The 17,308-nt window shown below is 35.7% G+C and overlaps 1 long non-coding RNA gene across 1 annotated transcript in view; it reads left to right on the top strand.

Moving 5' to 3' along the window:
- The window catches only part of LOC122791763, a 108,030-nt gene that overhangs the window by 64,869 nt on the left and 25,853 nt on the right, over positions 1-17,308 (top strand). Inside the window, exon 4 of the long non-coding RNA XR_006363195.1 lies at positions 14,684-14,725. This is a non-coding gene — a long non-coding RNA (uncharacterized LOC122791763). The remainder of the gene's footprint in view (positions 1-14,683; positions 14,726-17,308) is intronic.

The following is a 17,308-nucleotide window of genomic DNA, read 5'->3' as shown; positions in this document are numbered from 1 at the left end:
ACATGAAGTATGGCATATGCTTTTGAGTCCCCTACAAGTTTAACAAAGTCCAATATTTCCAGATTTTATTGTGCTATTCCTGTTCATCTCCTTCTCCCAAACCCATTCTGTGCTTCATTTCCAACATACTCTTGATTCTTCTAGTCAACTCTTGTACTTTTTCTCTCTCTCAAGCATTTTTCATTGAAACGCTGAAAAAGGTTTCACTGGCACAGTCTTTTTGTGGTCTTTGTTACCAGAATAAAAAGAAGCAGAATCTCCTTCTGTTTCACAGCTCACGTTTTTGGAACAAACGTTTGTATTTCTTCTTTAGAATGCACTTTATCAGAAATGATTTTGTTCCTCCAGGAAAAATATTTTGAAGATAGCTGGGTACAGTAGTTTGAATCTCATGCCTGCGTCTTGACATTCCCTGAATAATGGGATACATTTACTCCTCTTCTGCCTGATGTACAATGAGTAGTCATTGTCCACAAACACTGCTGTCTACCACTTTTAGTATTTTGTCCTTCTGCAACAGTTTTGTCAGAATCAACTGCTTCTGCTGGTAAGATTGCATCTTTACTATTAAAGTTCTAGGTTGTTTTCTCATAACCAGGTTTGGAGCATACACATGGTGTGCCCTTTCAATTAATTCCTGTTGTGGAATACCAGTCCAGTTGCTTATTTATGCTTTCATAAAATTTATACAGTCTATTCCTTCCAACTTCTTGGGTACAGCAGACAATCTCAGGTTTTCCCTATGTACTCTGTCTTTTAATTCTATTATTTTTTTGAAACATCTCTTTTTGTGCAGTCTCATATTCCCCCTTTTCTTCACTTTGATCTCTGAGTTCTGCAGATTTATCACCTTATCTGAATATCTGTTTAAAGCTTCTTCCATTTTTTTCCAGCCTTTTATTGTTTGAGTTGATATACTCCATCAGTGTTTCATTTATTTTAATCAGGTCTGGGTGCATTTGCCTTATACTTTCCCCTAAGTGACTGGAACTCATGTCTGGAGTTTGCATTGCTTTTTGCTGAGCAGTTAAAGTACTTTTCCCAGTGTTTTTTTTTTGTCAACTTTTGTAGCTGATTTTCCTTCAGGTCCTCAATATTTCTCTTTTTGCTGACATCCAGGCACTTCCCTTACTAGCCAGTTACTGAAATTTACCCAGAAATCTAGGCTCACTGGCGTTCTCTGCTAAGTTTCTGTTTTCACACTGGGAGAGGTAGAATTAAGCTGTTAAGCTTCATCCAAAACACTGCAAACATACTTTTGCAGAGGGTACAGTGGGGATAAGGAAATATACCCATATCCCCACTGTAGTGAGATCTCAGAGTTAGTATATATAAGTAGTGAGGGTGTGGGGGGTTGCCCCCCTGGAAAAGCGTGTTTGAAGTGTTTTTTGTGTTTTATTTGTAGTTTGGTGGACCGCTGTTCACGAAAGTGCACTTTCTGTTAAGTGCACTATCACTGAAATGTGTTCATATTTCTGCTCTTCAAAAAAACGTGTATTTGCAGAACAGAAGTAGACCCATAAATATATATATATATATATATATATATATATATATATATATATATATATATATATATATATATATATTTGGATATTTGGGAGTAGGAGGGATAAGGGTTGTATTATATATAGAATTTGAGGAAGGATAACCATTTTAATTAATCATATCTAAGTAAGTGGTTTTAGCAATTTTCCCATTGTATTTATGTAATTTTTACATTTTATTAATATTATAATTAAAATGCAATATTTTAGTCTTATTCTCATTAAAACGGAGTCCCGATTTCTTCCGGAATATTTCTATTCCTTGGAATACTGCAATAAGAGAAGAATTGCAATCAGTCAAAGTTAATAGGATGTCATCTGCAAATAATCATATTTTGGGGATTAAATCATTATTTGTTAGCACACATTTGATATTTTTATTTGATCTTATATAATTTGCAAAAGGTTCCATAGCTAGAGTTTCTGAGGAAACTTTCAGTATTTCTCTCAGAAGTGCAGAGTGCATGTGTAGTGTTAGACAGTAAGGGATGTTTCGTTCAGTTGAACAGCAAATTAATCACGTCTGACTTTGGTATTGTTACTGTGCTTTATTTTCTTCTTCTGACAAGAAAATCTTGCAGAACATGGATTTCTTTCAACATTTATACATCATTTACTATGTGTATGGCTCTGGTCTATGTGTTTTTAAGATATGATCATGATTTTAATGCAAATTAAGTTATTTGAATGTACTATGGAGATTTTAATCTCTCTAACAAGAAAATATAGTTTAAATTGCCATTAAGCATTATTCTATGGCAGTTTAACATGGTTAGAATGTTTTTAGCTAACTTTTAACATTGGTTTGGCATACTGGTTGTATCAGTATTTGGACTTTGTGTTCTAGAACTTCTTCAACTTCTGTCAGATATAAAATAATTCTGAACTCATGTCATAGTTTTTTTGTGATAATGGCACAGTTTGGCAGAGTTTAGTTGTGTGGGGACATACTTATTACTAGAAACTTTAAATGATTACTGTAATACATAATCCAGTATTGTAACCTTATTATTCTGGCTGATGTTCTCGCACTGGACTTGATGGATCCTAACTCTGGTAAAAAAAATGTATATAAAACTACAACTCATTCTATGGTTGGTGATATTGTTGGGGCCACTGCTTAGCCTGCTGACCACTTACCTTTTGTTCCATCTCACTACAGTGTAGCTTTGCAGGCCACTATGAAACAGAGTTTAGACAAATACTCCAAAGCTGTTCAATACCTAGCATAGGTATGGGAGAACAAAACCCTTTAGGTGCAGTAGTAGTCTGGGTAAGAGACCCCATGCCAGACATAATACTCTGTCCCCAGATATTTTATCTAGTAGTGAAGTTCACAAGAAAAAGAAATAGAAGCTTTGTCATACAGATGATAATAAGTATATAACTGTGTATAATGCTGATGAGTTTTCCGTAGCTAAGAGTGTTCTGCAGACAGCTAATTCTGGTGGTTGTGTTCCCATATCTGACTCTAGTGTTAGTTTGGCTAGAGACCTTTCTGTTGTTGTACTGAGTGATGAGAGGACAATAGTGATTTCCTAGCTGACACTGAGTCCAGTCACTCTGACTCTTTGGAAGGTGAAAGTGAGCTTAAGTCCAAACAAGTGTTCACTTTTTCTGAGATGATTACTAGATTTAGAGATATTTTTCTTGGGAACAGTTGAGAGCTACCCTAGAGATGGCATAGTATATGAACTTACAGAAGACAATGTGTCCAATTCTGTGGTTATCCCCATTCTCTTAACAGCTTTGGAAGATGTTTATAAAGCTGCCTGCAGGACACCAATATCTATTCCAGAAGTCAGTAAAAAGGCTCAGAAAAAATATAGGGACTCCTAGGATATGACAAGTCTCTTTACTCAATTGACTGCTGACCCAGCTAAGGTCTGCCATTTGCCTGGCTTCATCTAATCCAAAGCCCCCAATAAAGAGAGAAAATGGTTAGATCTTCAGGGCAATAGGATGTCTCTTTCTAGTAAACTACCCTTCAAAATGTTAAATTATCAAGGCTGTATGTTGAAATTTACTTGAGAGTGTGTATGGTGTGGATGATATTTCTGAATCCTTACCTGCAGAGAAAAAGTCTTATATGAATAAAATGGTTTCTAATTTGACTCAGGTTTCAAAACATGCTTCGAGAGGTGTGCTTGAATGTGCAGATGCAGTCTCAAGAAATGTTGCTTCTTGTGTTATATTAAGGCAGTATGCTTAGTTATGTAATCACAACTTATCTGCATTGGTGGCTCAGTGGTAGAATTCTTGTCTGCCATGCAGGTAGCCTGGGTTAATTTCCTAATCAATACAATAACATTTGGGTGGTGCAATAGTACAGCTGTTAATGTTGTCACCTCACAGCAAGCGGTTCTCTGGTTTGATTCTCAGCTGGAGTGAGTTCTGTGCGGAGTCTGCATGTTCTCCATGTGTTCGCTTGGGTTTCCACCAGGTACTCAGATTTTCTCCCGCATTCCAAAGACTTGCATCTGGAGAGTTTCTCCCCAGGCCTCTGATGAAAATAGGCCCTGTCCTAGTCAGACTTTCCCAGTCAATAAATAAATAAATAAATAAATAAATAAAATAAAAAACTTCTCTGTCAATTTAAAAAGCCAAAATTCTGAATGAACCTTTACGTTCTGAATTGCTGTTTGGGCTCTCTGTTAATCAGATTCTCAAACAGTGGGATGATAGAGGCAAATTAATACATGGTGCATCTTGGATGTTTCATGTACCCAAGTTGTCCCCAACCAAGCTGTCTTCCTCTAACGACTTTTGAAAGGTATAAAAACAAAATATGGACATGGGAAAGAAAGAGAGATCTGTTATAGTGCAATATTTATGCAAAGGAGAAACCCAAATTAATCAACACAAAAAAGCAGACTCAAAGATATTCAAAGAGAAATACAGGCAAATGCATCCAGATATGGAAAATTTCACAATAAAAAAATAAGATCAAAGAGAGGGAATGAAGAACAGATTAGTAAAGTAGAAGGTAAAGAATAAAAGCTGAAGTTATGCAATACCTACAAAGTGAAGGATTTAGTGTAGAAAGTGCATGATGGAACAACAAGTTCCCAAAAATAAGGAGAAACAGGAGGAGCAGGAGACATCTAAAGAAGAAATATGCACATGAGAAAGAAATAGAGATTTTTAATATGGTGTAATATTTATGCAAAGCAGAAAGCAAAACTAATCAATACAAAATAGCAGCACCAAAGATATTTGAAGAGAAATATGAGCAAAGGCATCCAGACATGGAAAATTTTACAATACAAAAACAAGAAAACAAAGAGGAAAAGTAGAAAAGAGGATTAGTAATGGAGAGGTTACAGAAATAGAAATTGAGGATATGGATTACCTGAGAAGTGAAGGATTTGATGTAGAAAATCTAACTCTGATAACATCACAGCAGGATAGAGCAATGGATCCCCAGATTAAGGAGAAACCAGTGGAAAGAGAAACATCAGTTGCCATATGAAGATCCTTTGGAGGCTTCCACTGGAAACCAGTACAAATGTTCAGTTGGTGTTGCACAGCAAGGGAAGGAACAGCAACCTGTGGCAACTCTGATGCAGTTAATGGTGTGGGGTGATAGGCCAATGAGTTCCCATGTGAAACAGCAGCAGATGACACAGGATGAAATTGAAGATAATGTGGCACATGAAGATGCTGTGGAACTTTCTATAGAATGCCTGCAGGAAATGGAGAACAAAGAATGTGCCCTCCGTTTAGAAGAAAATGATTTAAGGGAAGAGTTGCTTGATTTAATAGAGATGGATAGACATATTAAGATCAATAAAAGAAATAGACTATAGAAAGTCAACAAAACTGAAAAAGTTAGAAGTTTGTAAAACAAATGAACCCAATAATTAGGACTGTCCATAGATATTCATGTCATATAAGAGAAGTAAATAGGCTATACTACTGTGCAGCTAAATTAATAACAGATAAAGCCTTACCACAAAAACACAGGATAGTAAGGGAAAGTAAGTAGATAAACTGAATGCCATCATGGAGGTATGAAATGGAGAAAATTATAAAACAATTAAGACAAGAGGTGTCACTGTTAGAAGAGTATAGAAGAGGGAACAGATCAACAAAATACTCAGAAAAATAGACTTGATAAAAGCAATGCACAGTATTGGAACACATCAGGATCTATTGTCGCAAATAATAAACTAAAAATATCAGCACAGGCAGAAAAACTTAAAAGATATGCAGATAAATATAAAGGAAAATACAAAATAAGCAATTTTTTGCTGACCCAAAAAAAGTTTTGTAGAAAATTTGGAAACAAGGCAAAAGGAATTGAAATACCACCCAAAAAAGAAGAAATAGATACATTTTGGAGAAATATCTATGCAGATCCTATGGGACATAATAAAGACGCTAAATGGATAGAAGAAGTAAAAGAAAGAATAAGAAGTTCAAATGTACAAGATATGAAATGGAATGAAGTAACGGCCAGAGAGATTGAAACAAAGTTAAAAAAAGGCCTAACTGGAAAACCCCAGGCCCAAATGCAATACCTAACTTCTGGCTAAAAGTATTACATCTTTACATGAATATTTAGCCATGAGAAAGAACTATTTGTATGCAAACCCTGAACAGACACCAGCCTGGTTAACAACAGGAAAATCAATACTCCTACTTAAGAGAAAACCTACAAGCTATCCTTAAAACTATAGACCAATAACATGCCTTCCAACAACTTATAAACTCTACACTGGAATTGATGCTGAAAGAGTTTATAGTCAGAAGAAAATTTAATCATAGCAATAGAACAAAAGGGTAACAAAAGAAAGTCATATGGAACAAAGGATCATTTGTTGTTAAATAAAGTCATAATGGAGAACTGTAAAAGAGGAGGAGTCTAAGTATGGCATGGACAGACCACACAAAAACATTTGACAGTATCTCACATTGATGGATAAAACAGTACTTAAAAATGTATAAGATATACCATGCACTGATCAATTACATTACAGGCAGCATGAAAAGGTGGCAAACCACTTTCCAGTTAAGCCATGATCAAGGACAAATTATTATTCTAGTGATATAAATTCAATAGGGGATATTCCAGGGTCACTCTCTGTCACCGCTGTTCTTTTGGCTTGACTGTAACCCATTAAGCTGTCTACTTAACAGATTAGGTCATGGCTACAATTTGGCTCCCAAAAAACAACAAAGTGTAAAGACTTCTCATCTTTTTTTTGTAGATTATTTAAAACTGTATAGTTCATAAGATGAGGAATTGAAAGCAAACTGCAAGTGGTGAAAACTTTTTCAGATAACATAAGAATATCATTTGATCTTCATAAATGTGCAAAATCAACCTTTAAAGCAGGAAAGCTGCAGCACCATGAAAACATCAGTTTGTAACAGGAATGTGATATTAATGATCTTGAGTAAGAGGGAATGTAAAAATATCTGAGAATTGATGAAGGATCAACAATAAAACATGAAAGAAATGGGAATAAAACTTAGTAAGGAACATTTTAGAAGACTAAAATTAATACTAAAAACAGCACTGACATCAGTGTATACCAAGACTACATATTCCCCATTCCGAAGGATGTATGAGCCTCCTCAAAATTGATTACATCTATAGATCTGCAATTGTGGTACTGCATACATATCTGCTGACCTCATAAGACCCAAACATAGTGAAAGTTTAGCAGAAGCATATCAGCATCAAGCGGAAATGGAAGTCAAAACAGAAGTCGATAAAAATTAGACAGCAACTGAATGTGCCAAAAAATAACAAAAAAAAGAGAAAAGGTGAAGGTTCTGATGAGAAGGCAAAAAATGTGAAAAATGGATAAATACAGTTGCAAGTATAGAAAACTCTTGAAACAACCTCATGTTGATCAGGAACAAACACAGGAATGGTTAAGGAGAAGTGAATTTAAACCAAAAGATGAAAGGTTAATATTGGCAGCCCAGGATAGTGGACTACATACACACTGGTTTACAAAGTCAATTCAACATGTGAGAGAAACAGACAAATGTAGGTGCTGTAAAACAGAACTGGAAACAGTCACACATGTTGTTGCTGGTTGTGATATACTAATGGCAGAAGGAATGTATACTGAATGGCATAATAAAGTGGCAAGAATGTTGCACTGGGGATGGTGCAAAAATTATAATATTGAAGTAGCACAAAGTATTGTAGAAAATGATGAAGTCTGTATCACAAATGGTATCACCCATTACCAACAGCTCAAAAAAGAGATGCGAGAAAACCAGATATAGTAGTCCAAGAAAAGAAGACAAAATTAGCATTGTTCACTGAAATTGCTACACCCAGTAACTATAGTGTATTACCTATAGGGAGACACAAAGTCTTAAAATACCAGGATTTGCAGGCAGAAATGAGGGCAATGTGGAAGAAGGATATCCATAAAGTTCCAACAGTAGAAGGAGCAACGAGTCTTATTAAAAAAACTTTACAATCGTACTTAGATATGTTACTGATAATGTAACTCCATCATACCTCCCAACCATACCGAATTACTCGGTACTGAGTTTTGGGGTCCAAATGAAGGGGTGCCACGATTCCCGAGTGGCACCCCTTCATTTCCGATTTTTTTTTTTTTTTTTTTTTCGCTGTCGGAGCTGACGTCATCACGTGCACAATGATGTCAGCTCCGTCAGGGCTACCAGCCAGTCGGAATTGAGCTCAAGGAGCTCGGAAGCAAATGATAATGGATGGATTATCAGCAGCAGCACTGTTCGTGGGAATGGGGAATCCTCAAGTAAGAAATGATAACAGACGGACTCAAGTAAGGAACAAGGGTGTGTGTGTGTGTGTGTGTGTGTGTGTGTGTGTGTGTGTGTGTGTGTGTGTGTGTGAAAATGCCTCCATTTAATACACCTGGTAGCTAGAGGTATTCAGGCACAAACCCTGTACCTTCAGTACAGGGTAAAAAGAGCCTAAAGTCCCTAGCTACCACCATCTGTGAGCTTTGTCCAGATTTTTTGTGCTAAGAGTTAAGATCTATGGTGAGAAGTGAGAACAGAATTTGTATTCCTCCATTATTGGCTTTGTTGTTTGTCCAGGTTTTTTCTGCTAAGAGTTGAGAGCTATGACTGTCATGGTAGCAGTTGCAGTTGTAGGTAAAAGCCAAAGAGCAGACATGGTTCTTCTTCTATGTCTGAGGTTGTGTTGGTGTTTGGAGAAAAGATCACATCTGTCAGGGCATTTTATGTTTCTTTTTCTTTAGTCAGCTTTTCCAGAATTTTGATTAGGCTTGGTAGTGATCAGAAAAGCTTGGATTGTGATGTGAGAGATATTGCATGGGATTCTGGAAATGGGATAACTACTTTCATTTTCCATTTGGATGGTATTTTCACTTGTTGTAATGGCAGACTGTACACATATCCTTAAGAAGTAATAAGTAACATGTGCAGCACTTCTTTTCCCAGAATTCTAACCCATCAGAGTCAGGGCAGCTGTTATTAGGCCCATACTTGCTTCTTGGTGATTTTTTTTTCTTTGAAGTGAAAATAGAATACCCTTCTTTCATTAAGAGTGGGAACAGCAATGGGATGAGTGAATGCAGTATTGAGTGTAGAAGATGATTTTTCACTGTAGTGCTAAATTCCTTTGCAAATGCTGCTGCTAAAGCTAAGGGGTCAGTTAATGGACTTTTAGTATAATTAATAGATGTTACTGATATGTAAATTGCATGACCAGTAGGCTTAATAATCTCCTTTAAAAGGCTTTAAAAATGCCAGCCATGGAATATTTTTTTAAATATGTAAAATAAAACTGTATCTTGTCTCATTGCTTTTTTACATGGTTTCTGTGAATCAGACTATATCTCTGTGTTTTGTGTGTCAGATTTCTTCACAAAGGCCCATAAGGAATCACTAAATCTAGGTAATTATTTTAGTTCACCTGTAAGAAGTGACAACTGAATTTGTATTCCCCCATTATTGGATTTGTCCAGGTTTGTCCAGGAGAGCTATGATGAAAAGTGAGAACTGAATTCACTAAATGATAGCCATTAAATTTCAGTCTTCATATTTTTCAGGAAACTGCTGATTTGGCATAGTGGTATGTTGCTCTGATTGTAGTGCATAGGGTCCTGGGTTCAAGAATTGCCAGTGAAAAGCATGGTGGTAACATAACATTTTATTCTAGCAACTTTCCAAAATTATACAGGCAATGTTTAAAATGTGTCCCCCTGGTTTCCCATTATTGGCTTTGTCCAGGATTTTTGTGCTAAGAGGTTGAGAGCTATGGTGAGAAGTGAAAACTGAATTCACTAAATGATAGCCATTAAGTTTCAGTCTTCCTATTTTTCAGGAAACTGCTGATATGGCATAGTGGTATGTTGCTCTGACTGTAGTACATAGGGTCCTGGGTTCAAGACTTGCCAGTGAAATACATGGTGGTAACACAACATTTTATTCTAGCAACTTTCCAAAATTATACAAGCAATGTTTAAAATGTGTCCCTGGTTTTTGACCTTTTGTGCCCCCAAAAAAACTGAAATTGAAAATAAGTGCAAGACGCTGTGCAAGATGCCTATGACTTACACTACTGTCTGTCATTCTATTTATAGTGTGGGTGTAGAAGTACACTTTTATGATGGAAATGTTCCAAATTGGGCAGTTTTGTCATTATTGGTTCATGCATTTTGTTTCATTGCCTACAGTACAGCCTACTGGAAAAATGTTCAAACAGTAAATTTAAAATGCGCTCTGTCTAACAAGCGTGCTGTATTATACAAGGAATATAACTTAATAAAGTCAGGAAGGTGTATCAAAGAAAAGAACACATGTATGTTTCTTGTTTTGTGTGCAAGGGGCCAATGATTTGAAAACAGCCCAAAGGTAATCTTTATCCACCACTGACCAGATGCATTTTCTTTGGATGTGGTGTGGCTTTCAATGCTGTTTCAATGAATGTGAGTTTCAAGGGCAGAGAAATTTTAATGCCAAGTCTATTTTCATGGTGAGACAGTATTGCTTTGTTTACAGATGTCTGTTAGTGTTTCTGCATTGTTGTGCTGCAAAATGTAAAAATAAAATCCAAATAATCATTGTAGAAGTAAAGTAGTATGCACACATTAGTGTTTATGGTAAATGAGGTGAAATATCCAGGTAATGGAACATTGGAATGGGTGCAGGGGAACTCTGGTGCCATATTTTGGTTGTCTGTTCTTCAGTTTGCGTTTGAAAGTTGGTATCCCACAATTCCATTGGAGTGGGTGGGGTTACATAATTATGTATGCAAATTAGCATACAGACTTGTACCTATTTTTCATGGGCCTTGTCCAGATTTTTGATGTTTCCAGGTTGAGAGGTATGAACTCCATATGAATTGCAGAAGGAGGCATTACTGGGCACATTGGGGTGCTGCAAAGAGCACTTTTGGCTAACATCAAAGACTGAAACAATACTAACTTCATGAACTTTAATCATACTTTGACTTAGAAGTGGGGTCCATTCCCATCATGGTATTAGAAATTCAAAAGACTTGGAGAAATTAAAAAAAGGGAGAAAAATATTATATTCATCAAGTATACCAAGAACTAAGCCAACACAGAAATGGAGAAAGAAGATTCTGCTGATAGGGATTATTGCAATTAAGAATACAGAGAATAAGCAAGAGGGGGCTGGAATTTACTGAAGAAAGATGGCAAAAGAACTAAGGTACTGGGAAGAAATAATTAGAGATAGATAGGTAATATAATGGGAACAGGCCAAGAAGACATTTAGACTGCAGGATAGACACTGTCTTCTCTATCAGGGATTCATACACAGATAAAGGTAAAGGGACAGTTTGAGTTTTTAGTTGGATCTAGAACAGAAACTGCTGTTAAAAAGGGATAATTATTTGGGGATATGAAAGACTGCATGATAACTATTGGAATCAATCAGAGGAGGTCAGAAAAGATTGGGAAGAGAGATTAGATAAACACTTTACAAAGAAACAATGGGAGGGCATAAGTATGGCTCCCAAGTATGCAACAAAGTCCAGAAGGTATCAGATTTTTGCTTGGAAATGTTTGCATAAGTATTTTATACCCCTCAAATACCAAATCTTGGAGCTATGATGAGAAAGAAAGAGGTAAGTGGATATGTGTTTTTTGGGAGTGTAATGAGCTGGTATATTTATAAAAATCCTTACAGAGTACTCTGTCAGAAATATCTGTGGAGCAAGTGGCTGTAAACAAGGGAATGGTTCTTTAGAAATGGGACAAAGGATCTGAATTTCTTAGACATAGCAAGGATTAATAAGTTTAATTATGATGGCTGCCAAAAAAAGCAATTACTATAAAATAGAAAGCAAAATTTAAACCATCTGTATATTAAACTACTGAATATTTTAAAAGAGACAAAAGATTTTGAAGAGAAATCCTTAGAAAAGAGAAGGAGCAAATAAAATATATAGAATAGAAATAAAAAACATTGTGGAATCAATTCATGCAGAATAATGTTCAGGAGGAGTAGTGAGGTTTAAGGGAAGACAGGAATTGAATGATTTATATAATGTGTATCAGAATGACAGGTCTTATTAAAGGAAGAAAACTTGCAATGTATAACATCTGTAAATGGAAAAAATGTTAATACAGTTTGTTTTCTTTTTTATATGTGTGCCTATATCTTAAATGATATTTTTAATAAAGATGTTTAAAGAAAACATAAATATTGCTGTAAATCACATTAATATCAATGACAACAAACAAATAGTCAAAAGTAGCACCATTTAGACTCGGAAAAATATCTGCTAATATCAAGCAGTTAATGCAGAGATTTAAGCCTCTGAGATCCTTTCTGTACCTAAGGTGCAGGGCTTGATGATTTTTCCCTCCATTTGCCTACTATTTGACTCTAAGAAAGTCATTTATTCTGACAGTGTTCCTGGGTGTCCCGTCAACTTAGCTGGTTAACAGATATAAAAAAATCCAATATTTTTTATCAAGAAAATTAGATTAATGTGCATTCTGTATTAAGCTTGCACTGTAGGTGAAGGTGAGTGGAAGGTTCACTCCTCCCATTTATATTGTTATTGAATAGCACTGAGTGTTTTGCTGAGATTGGGTGACAATGGTCTAAGTGAGTTTGTTCTTTGTCTTGTTGTGCAATACTGGAGCTAGTGTACTTGTAGTTGTAGGGTGCTTAGATGAAGAGGGGCATCCCTGCAAAAAAATGCTTCTTTTGTGCGATATACTTTCATTTTTAATATAAAAATTTGATGGTTTGCATCTGATACATTGAACTGTGATGTTAAGTTAAAATTGACGATTCATTATAAAAGCACAGCTACAGTATCTGTAAAATAACCTATAGTCTGCTTGAAAAGGGCATTCAGGACATAATCAAGACATGATCACATAGCTATGGTAAACACTACTCTCTGTAAACCTCCTTTTCCTACAAAATAATAGGACCTGAGATGATGTCATTTTCAAACACATAGTTCTGTGACAAAATATCAAAAAGTTTTAATTCCAGGATAAATTCATCACCTAGGTCCTCCTGCACCTATGGAACAAGGCTGCTTACACAGTAGATAGTGCAAAGCCAAATCAAAATTCAAGCTTCTGTTAGATGAATGAATGGGATCCCATAAATTCAACCCAGGAGTCACTAGTTACAACATCTAGCTATACCGCACTTAACATTGTCATATTTCATCTTACCCATTCCTTCTCTGCTTCTCTGATCCTCTCAAATTCTCACTATTCCCTTCTCCTTAGCATTAGCTAAGTTGAAAATGTGATTTCTATATCTCCCATATTATCTCTTTTATCTACTATAATCTTCTGAACTGTTAGTTCACTGTCATGGGTCTTTCTTCTATAGCATCTTTGATTAGGCATACAGTGGATGACAGTACTGTTGACTTAGTATAAATCTATGAGCCTATTAACCTAAATTAATATTAATTTAAGAAATGAAGAGGAACAATTAAAATATATTATTGTTCCATGATTAATTCCAGTGGTATGGAATAATCACAACATATTCATAAAATATCAGATTTCAAATAAATGTATTTCTAACATTCTTCATTTTTGAAAATTCTTACACAGGCATTAAAATGGGTATATATTTCTGATTAAATGAGTATCTCATATGGAATAAGACAAGTTTGCCTAATGTAACCTCATCTGAATGCAACTGGAATTAAACATTTATTTCAAAGAAATAGAAGGGAAATCAAATAAAGGGTGCTAGATTAAAAACTAATCAGAAAAATGTTTCTTTATTTGGACATAAATTGGAAGTAATGCCTTTTATGTGCCTGAAATATATCACCATGTTATCTTATAAATGTGCACACTCAAAAATGACTTCTTGTACTATTGCTGTTAGTAAAATAAATGTATTTAAGTTGTTAAAGAGTTACAAATAATAAAATAATTAACTGCAGAACCCTGGAATTGCACATTAGTTGGCACACATTATACTTTCAGTCACTAATCTATTAACTGTTTGCCTGTGATCCATTTAGGTACATCACTGTGAGATATCATTTGTAATGTTAACGATTTTAAAATTGTAAATGGTGTGTTTTTGTGTAAAATGAAATTAAAGAGAATATAGCAAAATATACCTTGTTATGAATTTGTTGTTATTGACTTAATACATACTTTGACTGCTCACTCAACACAGGACAGAGAAGCACACTTTTGTGATATGCAGTTACCCCTGTTAATGTTGAGAAGAAATGAGTGCTATGTTTCCTTCCCAGGCACACAGGAAACTCCACAACTGTATCTGAAATAATAAACATGATGCCTAGGTGAATCTCTTTCTGTCTGTCCAGTGACACCATTTTTACTGATCATAGCAGCAACTACAAAATTTGAAAATTGTCCTGTTTGTGTGAGCTGTTTGTCAGAAACATACACCATATTCTGTGTTTCATCATCACCTTTTAGTTATGCAAATTAAAATGAGGGCAGAATAAATATATTCTGGAAAACAGCTTCAGGATTACAAAATTTTATTTAGCAATAGACTGTTCAAAGCTACTATAACACACACTAGTAGTCTATTACATGTCTTAAGCATAAAACTTTTCTAATTTAAAGCATATGATCTTGCTATCTGTCCTGCCTGATAGATCTTTATATTGCAGTGCATGTGGTCAATTAATTGTGTCTCTTCCATTATAGTTTCAAGTCTGCTTGAAATATCAACATTTCTTTCATCATCCGGTAAGTCTGAAATATCTTGAACTAAATTATGATATAAAGCAGTATTACATGGTCACCAACTAGCAATAGCATATTTGCTTTTATCAGAATAAATGAACTCAGTTTTATTTAATCGATTTTGTAGCATTAATTAAGAGTTTATGTTACAGACTCTCCATATTTGCTTAATGTCTGACTCTATACATATTTATACATATCTTAACTTAGCATGCAAACTAACATCAACTTAATGATAAAACTGCATTTCTAATTTGGGCTGTCTGGCTGAGCATTAGGCATAATAAGTGATATTTTGAGTTTCAGGAACAGGCAAGCTAGGATGCAATCACTGATGTAATACCTGTGTAGCTATGGTAGATGTTCATCATTCTCACTGCTGCATATAAGCTACATGAGTTGCTTCTTTGTCCAGGAAACAGTAACTGGTCAGCTTCACAAAAGTTCTGCCCCCCCCCCCCCACACACACACACACACACACACACACACACCTTCACTCTGACTGTTGATTGGATAACCACAAGGAGGGAAATCAGGAGACAGAGTAAAGATTTCTTCAGTATGTTCTGGTTGCCTCAAGGGGACGCATCTAAGAGGCTTCACAGGAGCAGCAATTGGCAAAGAGCTTTGTTTCTGGGGATAAGTCATCCTTGGGGCAACATTTCGCACAGAATCTGTTGCCTTTTTAATAAAATACTACTTAAATTTATTTTCTGACTAAAAACTGTATTTTCCTTTTGAGAAACCCAGAATTTTTTAACAATATCGAAGTTTCCTGTCGGGCCTGGTATTTTTAGCTATTAGTGTTTTTAACTAACTGGGGACAAATTTGAGAAAAATATGTACCTCTTGTGTAAACTTTATATTTTGTGACTAAAAGTTTTACTTTGGGAAGGACAGGAATGTGTTTTATTTGTGTAGCACTTCTGTTCACTTCATGACAATCTACCTGCCATTTTCTTTTTTCTGTCAGTGTATTTAAAACTTTAAAAGGAGTTATGACAGGGAATTTGTGTGTTGCTTGTGCTTTTCTTTGTGAAGGGGCTGGGATAAGAAGTGTGAGTGTAAGTGTGATACTTGTGGATACTCTGTGACAACTTATCTTCTTTCTGACTCATTCCAGCAATGCTTACCACTTCTGGCATTTCCTCCTCAGCTACAGCATGGATACTTACTCCTGTCCTGCTGGTTCCACACCTGCTGTGCTTAGAAAGAAAATGTAATTAACAAGGTGGCCTTGCTAGTGTCACTGATAGTGGGTGAATCTGTAATGGTGATAGGTTATTCCTCAGACTTACCTCTTCATCTTCCTCTGGTGTAGTCATTTTGGCCACTAGAATTGGTATTCCAGTGACTGATCCAGGCATGGGCAAACCTTCTTATCTAGGTGTGAGAGACACTCTGAGAGATTTTGCATGGGGTGACCAAGGCAAAAGATCATTTGATTGGTTAGATGTCTTTCCTTTCTTCCTTCCTTCCTTCGAGTCAGTCTTCTTCCACAAGGATTCCTGTAAAGAAGAAACAAAATATTAAACATTCTTTACCATAAAAAAGTCATAACAGTTAATAAAGATGATGTTCTTATCTAAGCCAGACATACTGTACAGGCTGTGAATCCTAGTGTCCAAAACCCATTGCAGGTGGACATCTACTTTAAAGGAATTCCTGAGGAAACAAGGTCAGATGATTCTGATGATGACAGAGATAGTGTTTCTTCTCTTACAGATTCACAAGCCCAACTCTCGGGTTGTGAGGAAAATATTTATTCTCACTCTCTTGTAGAGGAATTTTCTCATAATCAGACTGTAGCTGGTATGAATGAGGTAATTTATGGGAACAAACAGATATTCCCCCTGAACTGTGGAGTCATTATATGTAAAAATGGATATTCCTCATTCCCCACTATCCCTTCTATACTGCCAGCCATATGTGGAATTCTGCCTGTAATCATCCTAATATCCAGATGTCAGTCCTGAAAAAGGTATTTAAAATGTATAAAGTGCCCCAGATTAATAAATGTATTTTCTCTCATCTTTGCTCAGATCCAGCAGCCATATCATCTCCTTTACCTGCTGAAAATAGATTGATCCTAAACACTAATCTTTCTCCTGGTGACAAAGAAGGGAAGCTTTTGGAACAATTAGATAAGAGAATATTTTCTTCTTCTAATTTAGCTTTTAGAATTCTCAGTTATCAGCCATACATGTAGACGTTCATGCCTTGTTATATGGGCAGTCTGAGGGAATTTTCTACCACACTTCCCAGAAAATGTTCTTTTTTATTCCAATTGTTTTACCAAGTCCCAGGTATCCCAACATGCTATGAAAAGTATGTATGACTAAAGAGATACTGTGACTAGGACCAATGCTACTGCTATTGCTGTTGTGTTGACAAGACGTGCTTGTGTACGTAACCAAAAGTTTACTGATGAGGCAAACTCTGAAATTTTAGATTCTGCTTTAGAAAAGGAGGCATTGTTTGGCACTTCTGCTAACCAGGTTCCCAAACAATTTGATGAAAAAGGGAAACTGATTCAGGGATTATCCATGATTTTTCATGTCCCTGATATAAATGTTTTAAATTGT

This window comes from Protopterus annectens, chromosome 17.part0 (genome assembly GCF_019279795.1).
Source record: "Protopterus annectens isolate FY-2018-M chromosome 17.part0, PAN1.0, whole genome shotgun sequence".
Classification (NCBI taxonomy): Eukaryota; Metazoa; Chordata; order Ceratodontiformes; family Protopteridae; genus Protopterus; species Protopterus annectens.
This window is presented reverse-complemented; position numbering and strand designations above follow the sequence as displayed.